Genomic DNA, 13856 nt, shown 5'->3' with positions numbered 1-13856 from the left:
AATCATGTTCTAATATTGTTTTGAACGGCTTGTGATTTACAGTGGTGGTTTTTACTATGAACTGTTTTCATTGTTTGATTGTTTTTTTGTTTTGTTTTTGCGGGTGCAGTGAATTGTATTAAAACCAGACCAAAAATCGTAATAATAATAAAACTAAATCATAATAATTATTAATGTTAATAATAATATAGGGAGCCCAGCCCACAACGACAACAAAAAACATTCAAAAATATATTGTCCCTGTTTTTAATTAATAGACAGGCCTAATAACAAATGAGATTTCTGAAATGAGAATGTCCAAGTTTCCATTTCAGAAATCTGGTCACCTTACTCTGCTGCATGCATCAAAATGTGTTGCTAAATACTTTTATTTATTTGTGTTTTTTTTTACTATATTTTTCTATATTATTGCATATGAATAAAAAAAAAAAATTAAATAATGTTTCTTTGTATTAGTTTAATGGTGAATTTTTTTTAGTTCTTATTATTTAAACTTTTTTTTATGGTATTAAAATGTATTATGAAGCCCATAATACATAATTTTATATTTTATAATACTTAATACTTAATTTTATTCAGAAGCCCAAACTGGGCAAAAATGTGTAATTTTTTGCACCTGCTGATATTTATATTGTCAAAACATTAGATGAAATTCTGATAGCTTGTAATGTCAGTCAGTGAGATCTTTATAATAGTCTTAAAATGCATATACATATCTGTTGTCACTCTATATTCCCCAATAATGTCTTAGTAAGATTATATTGAAATGCTTTCACAATCTATGCTCTTTAGTTTTTGATGACTGAGAGATGAACAAATAAACTCAAAAGCCTGATGGATCATATTTGATACTCACATTTTAACATGGGTTTCCTAAAACATTATGTATGGATAATCAAACTATTAATCAGACAACAGTAGATTGTGTGCAGATGTTTTTTCAGCAAAGTTTTAATTATGTTTATCATGATCAAAGAGGCCTTAGAAATGTACATATCAAATATTATACAATAGGCTTTATAGGGTTAATAATATTAATATCTCTCACTCAGGGCTGCCAAACCCCTGCTCTTATCGATACAATTAAACTCGCTTTCTGTCGTTTATCAGTTGATGCTCAGGGTCTGGGGGAGTAAGGAGGAAGCATCCCAACTGGAGAAGTGCGAGGCGGCTGCTCTCATTGTGGAGGGAACAGCTCATCAGCTAATGTCGTCGGATGGAGAAGTTGATTGATCCATACCTAGGAAACTTCAGTGAGGTCTTGTGTTAGCAGATTGTTTGCCAAGAATATAAGCTACCGTGCATTGGGGTGTTTTCTGCCATTTCAGGTTGAGTTTATTGAGATCCATGCCCTCCAGTCAGACCAGGAGGAGATAGACAGCCGGTTGTGCTCCGCCTGCATCATGCCGTCAAGCTGGGATTCAAGTCGGCAGTAGTGAGGACCCTGGACACCGACATCTTCTTCATCCTTCATCCTGCATCACGCTGACACCATCAGCCTCGTCATCTACCTCGACACTGGCATGGGCCGCCACCGTCAGCTGGTCAATGTCCCAGAGCTGGCCACTCCTCTTGGGCAGCCGTACTGCAGCAGCTGCTCGGCTACTGTGTGTTTAGTGGTGAGGACTGTACCAGCACCTTCAAAGGCAAGGGCAAGGTGACACCGCTCAAAAAGCTCCAGAAGAACCCCAAATTTCAAAAGGCTTTCAGGTTGGTGGATGAATTTTAGACAGTTGAATTTGAATGTATTGAATATAATATTTGGAGAGAGCAAACTTAGCAATTATCCCATCAATCTTCCTCCAGTCAGCTGTGCGATGAGTGGAAGGTGAAGTTGGAAGTGCAGGAGCAGCTGGAGGTTTTCACGTGTGTGATGTACAGTCAAGCATGTGAGAAATCAGTCAAGCCGGTCAGGAGCAAGATGCTCAAGAAGATTGTGGGAGAAGACGAGACCCTCAGCATTAAGTCGAGAGTCGATTTTGCTCGCCTGCCCCACTGCCAAGACTCACTCATCCCTCACATCCAGCGGGCAAGCGGGCAGCTGAGCCGATCTTCCGGAGGCCTAAACCCTATGACGAGGGTCAGGGGTGGGAGAAGACGGACGGAGGGATTTTGGAGCCTGTCTGGTCTTGTGGACCAATTCTGGCCCCATCTCTCATCGACCGGTTTGCTGATGATGATGGAGAGGGGGAAGAGGATGAGGTGGAGATTGATAATAAACAACCATGATGATCATTGATCCATTTAATAGTGATCAATTTAATAACCTTGCAATTGTTATAACAGAATAAATTAGATTTATACGGCTAAATTTTCAACACAAATAGCAAAAGTTACATCATAATGAGCCTAAATGTGTTATTTGCCTGTTTTTCACCAATAGAGTGGTTGTACCATGTCAATGACCTTTCCATTTGATTCCTGGTGTCCGAATTATATTAGCAAGTGGGTTCATTTGTCTCTGTATGTTGTGTGGTTTAGGAGTTAAGATGGCCGCCAAACGAACCCCATGGGACATTAGTTGACCTCGGCAACGGCAAAAATTCTTAACAAGAAACCATTAGGGTCTCAAAAAAACAGGTTACAAAAAACTGCCTAGCGGATACACGGGAACCCATTTCTCCTGCTAGACTACTTGATTATCAAAGTTTAACAAAGTGAAACATTTTACTCGAAATCACACGTTTTATGTGTAATTTGACATGTAACGTTACCAAAAATGTCAGATTTAATCTAATTCTTTATGATTTCAGTTAATACAGGTGGAGCTGGCAAAGGTGGAGGGTTTCTAAAATCGCGCTGCAACTACAGCAAATGCTAACAAAGCATTTGAAGGTTGAGCATGACAGCTCATTGGCTACTGATACAGCAGGAACCATTCAGATGTGCTCTAAAGAGAATGATGTGATTGCAAACAGATTGAGTTAAAGGTGCAGTAAGCGATTTTTGAGAAACACTGTTGATATTTGAAATCACCAAAACAAACACGCCCCTACCCAAAAGGATCACACCCCAATCTTGATAGCGCCACCCCCAACTTCACAAACACGCTATGGCGCACAAGCACCTCCCCCCTCATGAGTGGACACGCCGATTGGCTACAGGTGTGTTTTAGTGCTCGGTCCGATCCACTTTCAACAGCGTTTCTCAGAAAATACGCTTACTGCACCTTTAAGGAGCTATCAGCCTGCGCCATCTAGAGTTTCAGGACAGAACTTTTTATTCGTTTTTGGGAAACTATTCCTATGAGCTTCAAGATTGACCTAAATCATTCTCAAGGCCAAAGTATGCAGGATTTACATGTTTACAGTCTGGTACAAATTGTGGTTTTGGTCTATACGGCTAATTTTGCCGTTCATGACAACTGTGAGGGGGGTGAATTTTTTTATAACTCATTCATTTACATTATATAAAGCATTAAAGTTCTGCATAATTAAGGGCGTGGCCACTTCGAGTGACAGGTGGATTGCCCCTGCTGTTTGTCTGCTGTCCGTTAGCTCCACCCACTCCACCTGTTAGCTCATCTTTAGCCCCTTTTCAGTTATCCGGGAGTGACATGCTGTCAAGATGGCAGCGGCCGCACTTTAGGCTTCAGAAACCTATGGGTGATGTCACGGACACTACGTTCATATTTATTTACAGTCTATGTGTGGCAACCGTGCCCTGGGTGCGTCGATTCACTAGGCAGTCGAAGAAAAACACATTGCCCTGGCTAAATGAAGAGTGTAGGATACTTATGAAGGAAAGAGATCAATTATTGAAACAATCTTTAAAATCAGGTCTTTCAACAGACCGACAAAAATGTACCTCATTAAGTAATAAAGTAAAAAAAGATAAACTAAAGCCAACTTCTTCATCAATACTATTGAAGAGGCAAGAGGAAATGGGAGGAAGATATGGCAAACCATCAACAAGCTGATTGGCAGAAAAAGTTGAAAATTAACACTGAATTAGTTACAGATCCAACCATCATATCTACAGAACTCTTTCTTTCTAGACTCTGTTTATGAAACAACTCAACTTTTTAATTCACCTAGCTATTCTATTTGCTCCATTAATTATGCACAGCCGATTTCTATTTACAACAAATAACTGAAACAGAAGTAGCATCAGTGGCTTAAAAAATTCTAAGGCCATGGATATCTATGGCCTTGATACTAATTTTCTAAAAAGGCACAAAGAGACCCATTCATACAGCCCATGACATATTTCATTAATCAGTCCTTAAAGGGGTGTTGAACTGAGAAATCAACTTTCCCTTAAGCTTTTGATATATAAAAGGTCATGGTAATATAAGAATAACCTGTAAGTTTCAGAGCTGAAAACTTCCAGTGTGTGTGTGTCCGTGTCCGCGAGAGTGTGTGTGATTTAATCATTGTGTTTGTTTGATATTTTGCGAGTCCTCATTTCCCCAGAAGATACCCATATGGACTGACTGAAGCTCATTAAATATGCAAATCTTATCCAATCCTAGCCGTGGGCGTTTACTTCCAAGTGTTCAGTGCGGCACGCCCATCAAATCCGAGTGTTTTTCAGAGAGCCTCAAAACCAAGGCAGAAAATAGCCTATTACTTATTCATTATGATGTTTTTGAATGTAAAAACCACACAAACGTCATAAGTTGACCTCAGATAACAGTATAAAAAAATAAAAAAGCCAGTTCATGACCCCTTTAAGACAATCCATTGTGCCATCAGCTTGAAAGATGGCCCTGGTATAGTCGAAAAATGGGTGGCTAAACTGATTCAACATCTCAATACAAGCAATAATTTATTCCACCCTATGGGATTTGGGTTCAGGGTTCAACTGTGTGTTTCTGGGAAAGGTTAAAGGCTATCTAGATAAGAGTTCTTATGTTGGTGCTGTCTTTATAGATCTAAATCGAGCTTTCGATACTGTTAATTACAAAGTTCTTTTATCTAAATTAACATATTTCAATTTCTCTGAACAAGCTCTTAACTGGATAAAATCATTAGCCTGGCGTGGCCATACTCAATTCTAGTCAGAATATGAGTCTGGTACCGCTCCATTGAGCTTTGATTATGGGGCGTGTTTCAACCGAGCCAGGAAAGACCTCAATTGGATAGACCCACAACCAATCAGAGCAACGGAGCGACGCGTAACGTTAGTTGTCAAATGTCAACAGAACTCAACTGCACTGTGTTGCCAAGTCCGTGTTTTTCTCCATGTCCGCGGGTTGAAGCGACCCCAATTATGTGATTATATAAACCCAGGAATGCGAATTTTAGCAGGCAACCTTGCCAAAATAACATATTTTGCCAACCAAACGCCATTTTTTTCCGGAGAACACCCCGGAAAGTTATTGTTTTGGGCTATAGTTTTGAGTAGCAATTGTGCGCGACATTGCAAAAACACTTGGAAACCCTGTCTGCACGCACGCTGGATTAAGTAACGTTACAAGAAAAATATGAGTGTAAAAAATAATAAAATAATTTAAGGATACACAGAGTACTTACCAACACGATCATCGTTTCTGAGAGAAATAGTGAAGGTGAATGCATATACGAACAAGTTCTCCGTTTAGGATAAGAGCAAATTCAACCCAAGAGCCTTCGATGATGTGGATGATTACGTTACTGTTGATCATCTGTCCATCATCGTCTCAAGCCCGCCCTGACAATTTCATTGGTCCAAACTGTTTCTGTTCGGGCATAATTACTCCTCTATGGAGCGAGTCCAGACCGAATTGCCCGAGCAAAAAAAATTGTGGGCGGGGCTAAATTCGGCTGGCATCCAGGCTATAAAATCATACCTATCCAGTAGAAAGCAACGTGTTTGTGTTAATGATTCAAAGTCCCCATTCTGTGAATGTCCAGTAGGGGTCCCCCAAGGCTCCACACTTGGTCCAATCGTGTTTACACTGTATATAAATGATCTGCCAGAGGCATGTCAAAATCTTGATGTTCAGATGTATGCAGATATGCTGTAATCTTTACACATGCTAAAAACTACCAAGAGATAGCATCCACACTTACATCTGCAATGGCTCACTAAGTCATGTCTCTAGTACCTAAACATAAACAAATGTTCTGTATGGCGTTTACTAAACAAAATATGAAGGTGTCACATTCTAATGCCCCTCCGCTTCATGGCTTCTTCCAAAGCGGTGGTAGTACACGCAGGGGTGGAAAAGGGGTTTCGAGGGAGGACGGAGTTCCAGCTAAAAAAAAAAAAAAAAAGGTTAAATTTTATTTTATTTTTAATTAAAAGGATTTGTATATTTTAGCAACTCAATATTCTACAATATAATAGCCACATATACACGTAATGTAATGAATAATAATAAAGAAGTAGCAGAATATTTTGTGATAAAGGCTGCACAATGTCAACTTTTCTGATTGGCCAATACCGGCAGACTGCAGCCAATGGAAATGCTTCTCCATTGTTACGTGCTTGAGGTAAATTATCTGGAATGATGAACTGTGATTTTTGACCCAAAACCCGTTACTTTAACTGTTCTAAATTAGGATATATCTGGATCAATGTGCACTGACCGCCACAGTGTTCTTGTCAGAGAACTCAGAGTCATGGATAGATGATAGCCTTTTAATGATTGCTTTGTATCAACACAGATGGACATGTGGAAGGTTGATCTAGAACAGTTAAAGAGAAATAATAATTAACATATAAATCACTTAAGTGATATAAATAAACTCAACATAAAGTGTCTTCATCCTCATTCAAGTGATAGCGATCGCTATATTAAACTTCAAAGGATTGACGTCAATGATTCAGCGCCCCAGATAGCAATGAGTCGGCGGACCACCGGCGGTGATCCGGCGGCTGTAGAAGCGTCAGAATTGCGTAATCGCAAACACGTTTGACGGCAAGCGGCAGCCGGCTTCCTACCGCCTTCGTACCGCCGCCGGCCCGCAGGCAAACCGCCGTTCCGCCGCCTTTATACCAAAAGGCGGCCCGTCGGAGGCAAACGCTATTTTCGAGCGATCTGCCTCCGCTTATTGTGTAATAAATAATATATATTTATTTATTATTCATATATTTGTAACATGCAGTTTATGATGGATAATAATTGAACAAACCAGATAAATTCCCATTTGGCATTTTTATTCCACATTTCAAAGTACATTAACTGTCAATGATACAAGATAATATAAATGAAATATAACAGACAATAAATAAGCTTAAATAGGCCTATAAATAACAAAAAACATTTTTACTAAAGAACCTGCATGTTTCCAATTAAATTTTGGTTTAAAAAAAAAAAAAACAGCCTTACAAGCAAATTATAACACTTACAATATTTGTTAATAACAAATAGGTCAGCTCTGGGATGAAAAGAATTACCATTAAATATTATATCAAATAATGAGGATATTTGGTACCAAAGAATGTGCAGGATACCAAATAAATCGAGGTATAACATCACATTTAACAAGCCATTTCTAACAATAGGATAAATGGTAATAATTTAGAGTAAAGCTCTGGAGAAGAATAGAACAGTAGTAGAACAGAACATTATAACAAGCCTGACTATGGGTTCTCCGGTTTTCCCCGACCTCCAGAATGAGGCAGCGCAAATTGGCTTATCTTCAGTGATTTCTTGTGCGCCTATATAAAGGACAAACAACCTCGCCATCCCATATCTATCCAAGGAGCTGCCTTCAAGGCAGGGTCACAGGGAATAAAAATTTCCACAGTAATTTCCACAGTGAACAGTGTGGATTGGGTGAGTGTAGCCTGAAACTTCTGGCTTCTTTAGGGGTCTTGATGTTACTGACTGCAGGATAAAGAAAGGGTTCCAGGTGTCAGTAGTCAGCCTAGGTGTAAGAGGTCGGCTGTGGGTCCCTCTCAGCTGTGCGGCGTCTTTTTCCGCCTTCACGATCAGATGCTCCTTTCAGGTAACGCATAACGTTAACCTGGACCGCCTCATCAGTGGCATCCTGGGTTGCCGGGTTCTTCCGGATGGCTCCTGTAGAAAATACAGATCTGTCATTCCATGTGAATGTCATAAGGCCACACACATCTACTTAAATATATAACAAATTTATATATTTATATATATTACTTTGAACAATGGTCTTCAGGAACATGTCTCTAAAACATGCTTTATCCCCTACACCCGTCCAGGTTGTATTAATGGAAAGGTGATTAGAGAAGATACTCTGAAGTATTCGCCACACGGTTGTTTTTAGGTCCCTCCCACATTTGATTGCCAAAAACCGAAGCTGAAAATACAAAAAAGTGTTACAAATTACATATCTCTGAAGCTTCTCATACATAAATATAAAAATGTGACAGGCTGTGGATTCAGACTGTAGAATATGCAGTGTACAATCTTAAATTTTACTTTTTAGATTACCCTACAGCATTATAAACAAAATCAGCACACTTACTGGAGCTCTTTATCCTGCCTCAAACTGTTGTCAAGCAACGCCAAATGGGTTGTCTAGGGGGAGTAACAGACCCCCTGGCAGGGATAACTCTCCAAAAGACACATTGGCACTGAAATGTTGCAGCATAGTGTCCATTTTGTTGTCCATGCTACGCACAACATCGCCAAACTCTCCAAGACGTCGCAGCATTAGGGTCTGATCTGCACCTACAGGGGTTCACAGAATAAAAGAATAAAGCAGTCAGTCCTGGTCCCTCAACTACTAAACTATGACATTTACAACTAGGTCTACTACATGTACAGGTGGCCCCAGTGGGAATTAAACCAACAACCACAGGTGTTGTTTGCAAGTTGTACCTGATTGCCCAGTACGAGCAAACGTCGTCAACATTGTCCCAACTTGCTTCACCTGCTCATGAAGTGAGCCGCTGTCATCCGAAGCTACAAAATGAAAGGCATTTGGTAATTTTGGACCTACATCACAGTCAAAAAAGTAAAATTTAAGAAAGAGTGCATGTTCTCACCTGCTTGTGCATTGCTTTCCCTCAGGGCTTGGTTCTCATTCTGGAAATCTACATAAAAAATATTTTAATTATATATATATATATATATATATATATATATATATATATATATATATATAAAACAACAACTACAGGCACAATTTTCCATACTGTTAAAGTTTCCAACATCTGCAATTTCCTGTTTGTCCATCTCAACTCCTTTCAATATTCTTCTCCTTATAGCCCAGTAACTAAACATTGTGACTAACAATTTATTTACCTTGAAAGCCAAAACGATTGTCCAATAGTAGGTCACTTGGATGAAGATAACCGATTGTGCTCTGGTCAAGGTATCTGCAAGAAAATGTGAACAAAACCGCATTGTTAACGTTATATACAGAATATACAGTAGCTATGCTGTGGGGGGAAAAACTGGTCAGCCAAATGTGGAACAGTAAAATGTATTCATTCAGTGTAGTGATTCAAGTAAACTACATTGTCCTCAAACATAAAAAGTACAGCAGTTCAGAGAAATAACTCATAAATGACCTTAAATGCTAGAAGAACAGTAGCAACACAGCACATGTTAGCTAACACTTGCTAAAACTGACCTAGCAGCATGCTTGTTCGGACTAACAAAATAATTTAAATACCTATATACATCATTCTGTTTTGTTAGAAAACACCAAAAGTTAAACTTAAGTCTTTCTAGATGTAAAGCTTTGGCTAACTTACCTACAGTAGCTAGATACATTTTAACATGTAGAACATGGGTCCGTGTACTTGGTGGCCAACGGATTTTCGTTTTAAAAGGAAAAAAACAAAAACGAAAAACGGCTTGTTTCCCAATTTCCATTAGTAAATAGGAAAACAAAAAATGGAAAACAATCCATTTTTCTTTTTTTCTTTTGATATTAAAAGACGGAAAACGGAAAACAATCTCATTATCCGATTGTGTTTATAGATGGAAATCAGAAATCAAAATATGACCAGTTTGAGAGAATGGCTCCTTTATTCGTTTTTTCGTTTAAAAAAACCCGAAAAAACGAGATTTCGGCTTGATTTTTCGTTTTTCGTTTCACGGGTAAAAAACGGATAAATGACTTCAAAATTCGTTTTCCACATGTGGGTGGTCATGAGACGCCCTTTTCCGCTGATTGGTCAAGCAAACCTGAGCATGTGACGTCATCAGCCCTTCCCCAGTTCTGTGTAACAAAATAATAGTCTTCTTAAACTGTACAGGGCATGGGCTTTCTTCTGTGCAACTTAACGCGTTTCACAGAAAAAGTTATATCAGAAATATGAAATATTAATCTGCACCCAGCCTGATTTATTTAGCTGTGTGGAGTAGGCTAAATATGTGTGGTGAAGCTGCGCAAGACAGCGAAGAGCGGGTGTGACCATGCAATGTTCAGACAAGTGTTATACGCAGCAGTCATAACTTTTCTTTACAATACGCTCGGTTTTGGATAAGGGATGGTCATTGCAAATACTGTAGGCCTAATACATATCGGCAGAGGGTGGGTAGCATGATGGTGATTTTAAATTTTACTGTAACTGTAATCATAGCCGCGAGCGAGAGAGAGAGTAGACAGCGAGGAGATGATTGACTGGACGATATAGCGGAGGCAAGCGCAAGATAACTTTTGTTAATAAAAAATATTGATTTGTTTAATGTAAGAGTTTGTCTTTGTTTTATTGTTGTTGTTTTCAATCAAATAGGCCTAATAGTGAACCACAAACTGAACATTCGTTTTAAAGGGGAATTTCCAAAGATTTTTTATATATTAATGTGAGTATTTTGTGTCATCGTTTTTTTAAATAAAAGTTTAATATACGTAGGTTTTTTTTTTTATTGTAGGCCTACAATTTTTTTGTAGTTTTGTAATTTTCACTAAAAATGGTAATGCTGGTAATGCTGGAAATTCATGGTATGCGGGTGTATCATGTAATTTGCTTATTCGTTTTGTTAACGAATAATGTTAATGTTTGTTCAAAGAGTGGAGGAAGATCAAAATAACCACTACAGCTGCTGAACGTCATTGACAAATCTTTTCTTGATAAATGTATGGATAACACAAGTTATGGTGTTGTCACAATTAATCAGTGGGAAAATATCCAACTTTAACGTTGCTAAATGGCATCTATAAAATTATGATTTTCTCTTCTATTTAAATGCACATTTCTTTTAGAAATTGATAGATTTATATACTTGGAAGTCATGCAAACCAAAAATAAGTAGATCCATATAACCTTAACCTAAAATGGCTAACTCATCATCACTATCATCACATGGAAGAGCTAACACTATATTGCTTTTTCTGTAAATGTATTAACATATACATTTTTAGAAAATAAGACATTTATTTATACATAAATACAATTTAACTACAATAAACACTTAAAATAAATACTGAAATCATAGTATTTATGCTACTATCATAGGCTACTACTAAAATATTTAATTGGTAGAATGCATTCCATAGAGGGTTAAGAATAGGGATGTGCCAGTGAGGAAATTTCAAATGATTAATTAACTTGTTAACATTAATCCTGCATTTATCAAGAAAATATACACTGATCAGGCATAACATTATGAAATAATATTAACCTCCCTAATATTGTGTTGGTCCCCCTTTTGCTGCCAAAACAGCCCTGACCCGTCGAGGCATGGACTGACCCCTGAAGGTGTGCTGTGGTATCTGGCACCAATGTTAGTTAGCAGCAGATCCTTTAAGTCCTGTAAGTTGCGAGGTGGGGCCTCCATGGATCGGACTTGTTTGTTCAGCACATGCCACAGATGCTCGATTGGATTGAGATCTGGGGAATTTGGAGGCCAAGTCAACGCCTCAAATTCGTTGTTGTGCTCCTCAAACCATTCCTGAGGCATTTGCGCTTTGTGGCTGCACATTATCTGCTGAAAGTCAACAAGCTTGGCCCCCCCTCTGGCCCCCTAAATTTGGAATCATATCGCATCAAACTATTTTCTGAGAAACTGGTTGCAATGTGCAGTTTTTGCTGTGGCGGTATGTGATGAAAAGAGTACTTTATTGTGTCGTGACCAATAACCTAGGCCTACAATAAAAAAAAACCCTACGTAGGCTATATTAAACTTTTATTTAAAAAAACGATGACACAAAATACTCACATTAATATATAAAAAATCTTTGGAAATTCCCCTTTAAAACGAATGCTCAGTTTGTGGTTCACTATTAGGCCTATTTGATTGAAAACAACAACAATAAAACAAAGACAAACTCTTACATTAAACAAATCAATATTTTTTATTAACAAAAGTTATCTTGCGCTTGCCTCCGCTATATCGTCCAGTCAATCATCTCCTCGCTGTCTACTCTCTCTCTCGCTCGCGGCTATGATTACAGTTACAGTAAAATTTTAAATCACCATCATGCTACCCACCCTCTGCCGATATGTATTAGGCCTACAGTATTTGCAATGACCATCCCTTATCCAAAACCGAGCGTATTGTAAAGAAAAGTTATGACTGCTGCGTATAACACTTGTCTGAACATTGCATGGTCACACCCGCTCTTCGCTGTCTTGCGCAGCTTCACCACACATATTTAGCCTACTCCACACAGCTAAATAAATCAGGCTGGGTGCAGATTAATATTTCATATTTCTGATATAACTTTTTCTGTGAAACGCGTTAAGTTGCACAGAAGAAAGCCCATGCCCTGTACAGTTTAAGAAGACTATTATTTTGTTACACAGAACTGGGGAAGGGCTGATGACGTCACATGCTCAGGTTTGCTTGACCAATCAGCGGAAAAGGGCGTCTCATGACCACCCACATGTGGAAAACGAATTTTGAAGTCATTTATCCATTTTTTACCCGTGAAACGAAAAACGAAAAATCAAGCCGAAATCTCGTTTTTTCGTTTTTTTTTTAACGAAAAAACGAATAAAGGAGCCATTCTCTTAAACTGGTCATATTTTGATTTCTGATTTCCATCTATAAACACAATCGGATAATGAGATTGTTTTCCGTTTTCCGTCTTTTAATATCAAAAGAAAAAAAGAAAAATGGATTGTTTTCCATTTTTTTTTTCCTATTTACTAATGGAAATTGGGAAACAAGCCGTTTATCGTTTTTGTTTTTTTCCTTTTAAAACGAAAATCCGTTGGCCACCAAGTACACGGACCAACATGCTTGAACTCAGTGTGTAAAAAAGGCGAAACAGCACGTGTTAGCTAACACTGTGCATTGTGCACTATATCAGCGTGCGTGTCTGAACAAACTAATTAAAACAACCAACCGGTATATACATCAAAAATGAACATAATATTGTGTGACACAAAAAGGAAACATGTACTTACTTAAACGCTCGTAGTCGAGGATATTTTCTGATCTCCTCTCTTCAAATACTAAAACCATGTGATGAGCGGCCGCTGTTGGTAAATCTGTATGTTTTACCGGTTTGTCTTCCGCCTTTTTTAGGTATACTGCCCCTCTCGGCCGGTGGAGGTACTTCTCTGTTTTTTTTTTATTTTTTTTTTATTTAAATTAGTACATGTATAGACAAGTACAATACAAAAAGTACAATGAGAGAAAAATAAAAATAATAAAGCATTGTGGTACAGTTCCGAATATGTAGAACAAAGAATAACAACAAATGTAACACTGTATATAAAATAAATAATAAAAATAAGAATTCTGAGATAGAAAATACTTTATAATATTAAGGCAGTCACATGAAATTGAAAAGCTTTCAGGTTTCTGTTTTTGTAAGCTTTTTGTTTTGCGACCTCATGTTTGAGAGGGTTTCAAATATTGTAAAAATCAGCTTTATAAGAGGTAATATTAGAGGGCTTCTTTTGAGTTATTCTTGTCTTATGAATGTAGAATTTTTCCTAAATAATTAATAATATATTTTTGTTTTTCAGAAAAATATGGGTTTTGAAAACAAAGTAAAATGTCATGAAGTTAGTTCAAATTTTTTGTCATGTCTATTTTA

The 13856-nt window shown here is 37.9% G+C and overlaps 1 long non-coding RNA gene across 1 annotated transcript; it reads right to left on the bottom strand.

The window, feature by feature from the left end:
• Positions 1–7071: 7071 nt before the first annotated feature.
• On the bottom strand, positions 7072–9282 carry LOC307122460. The gene is made up of 6 exons (XR_013816046.1): positions 9158–9282; positions 8899–8946; positions 8732–8815; positions 8376–8581; positions 8048–8207; positions 7072–7951 (listed from the first exon to the last, which is right to left on the bottom strand). It is a non-coding gene; the product is annotated as an uncharacterized lncRNA (long non-coding RNA).
• Positions 9283–13856: the final 4574 nt, after the last annotated feature.

Source organism: Gobio gobio, assembly GCF_949357685.1.
Source record: "Gobio gobio genome assembly, contig: scaffold_178, whole genome shotgun sequence".
Lineage (NCBI taxonomy): Eukaryota > Metazoa > Chordata > Actinopteri > Cypriniformes > Gobionidae > Gobio > Gobio gobio.
The sequence above is the reverse complement of the archived record's forward strand: the minus strand, read 5'-3'. Positions and strand labels throughout refer to the sequence as shown.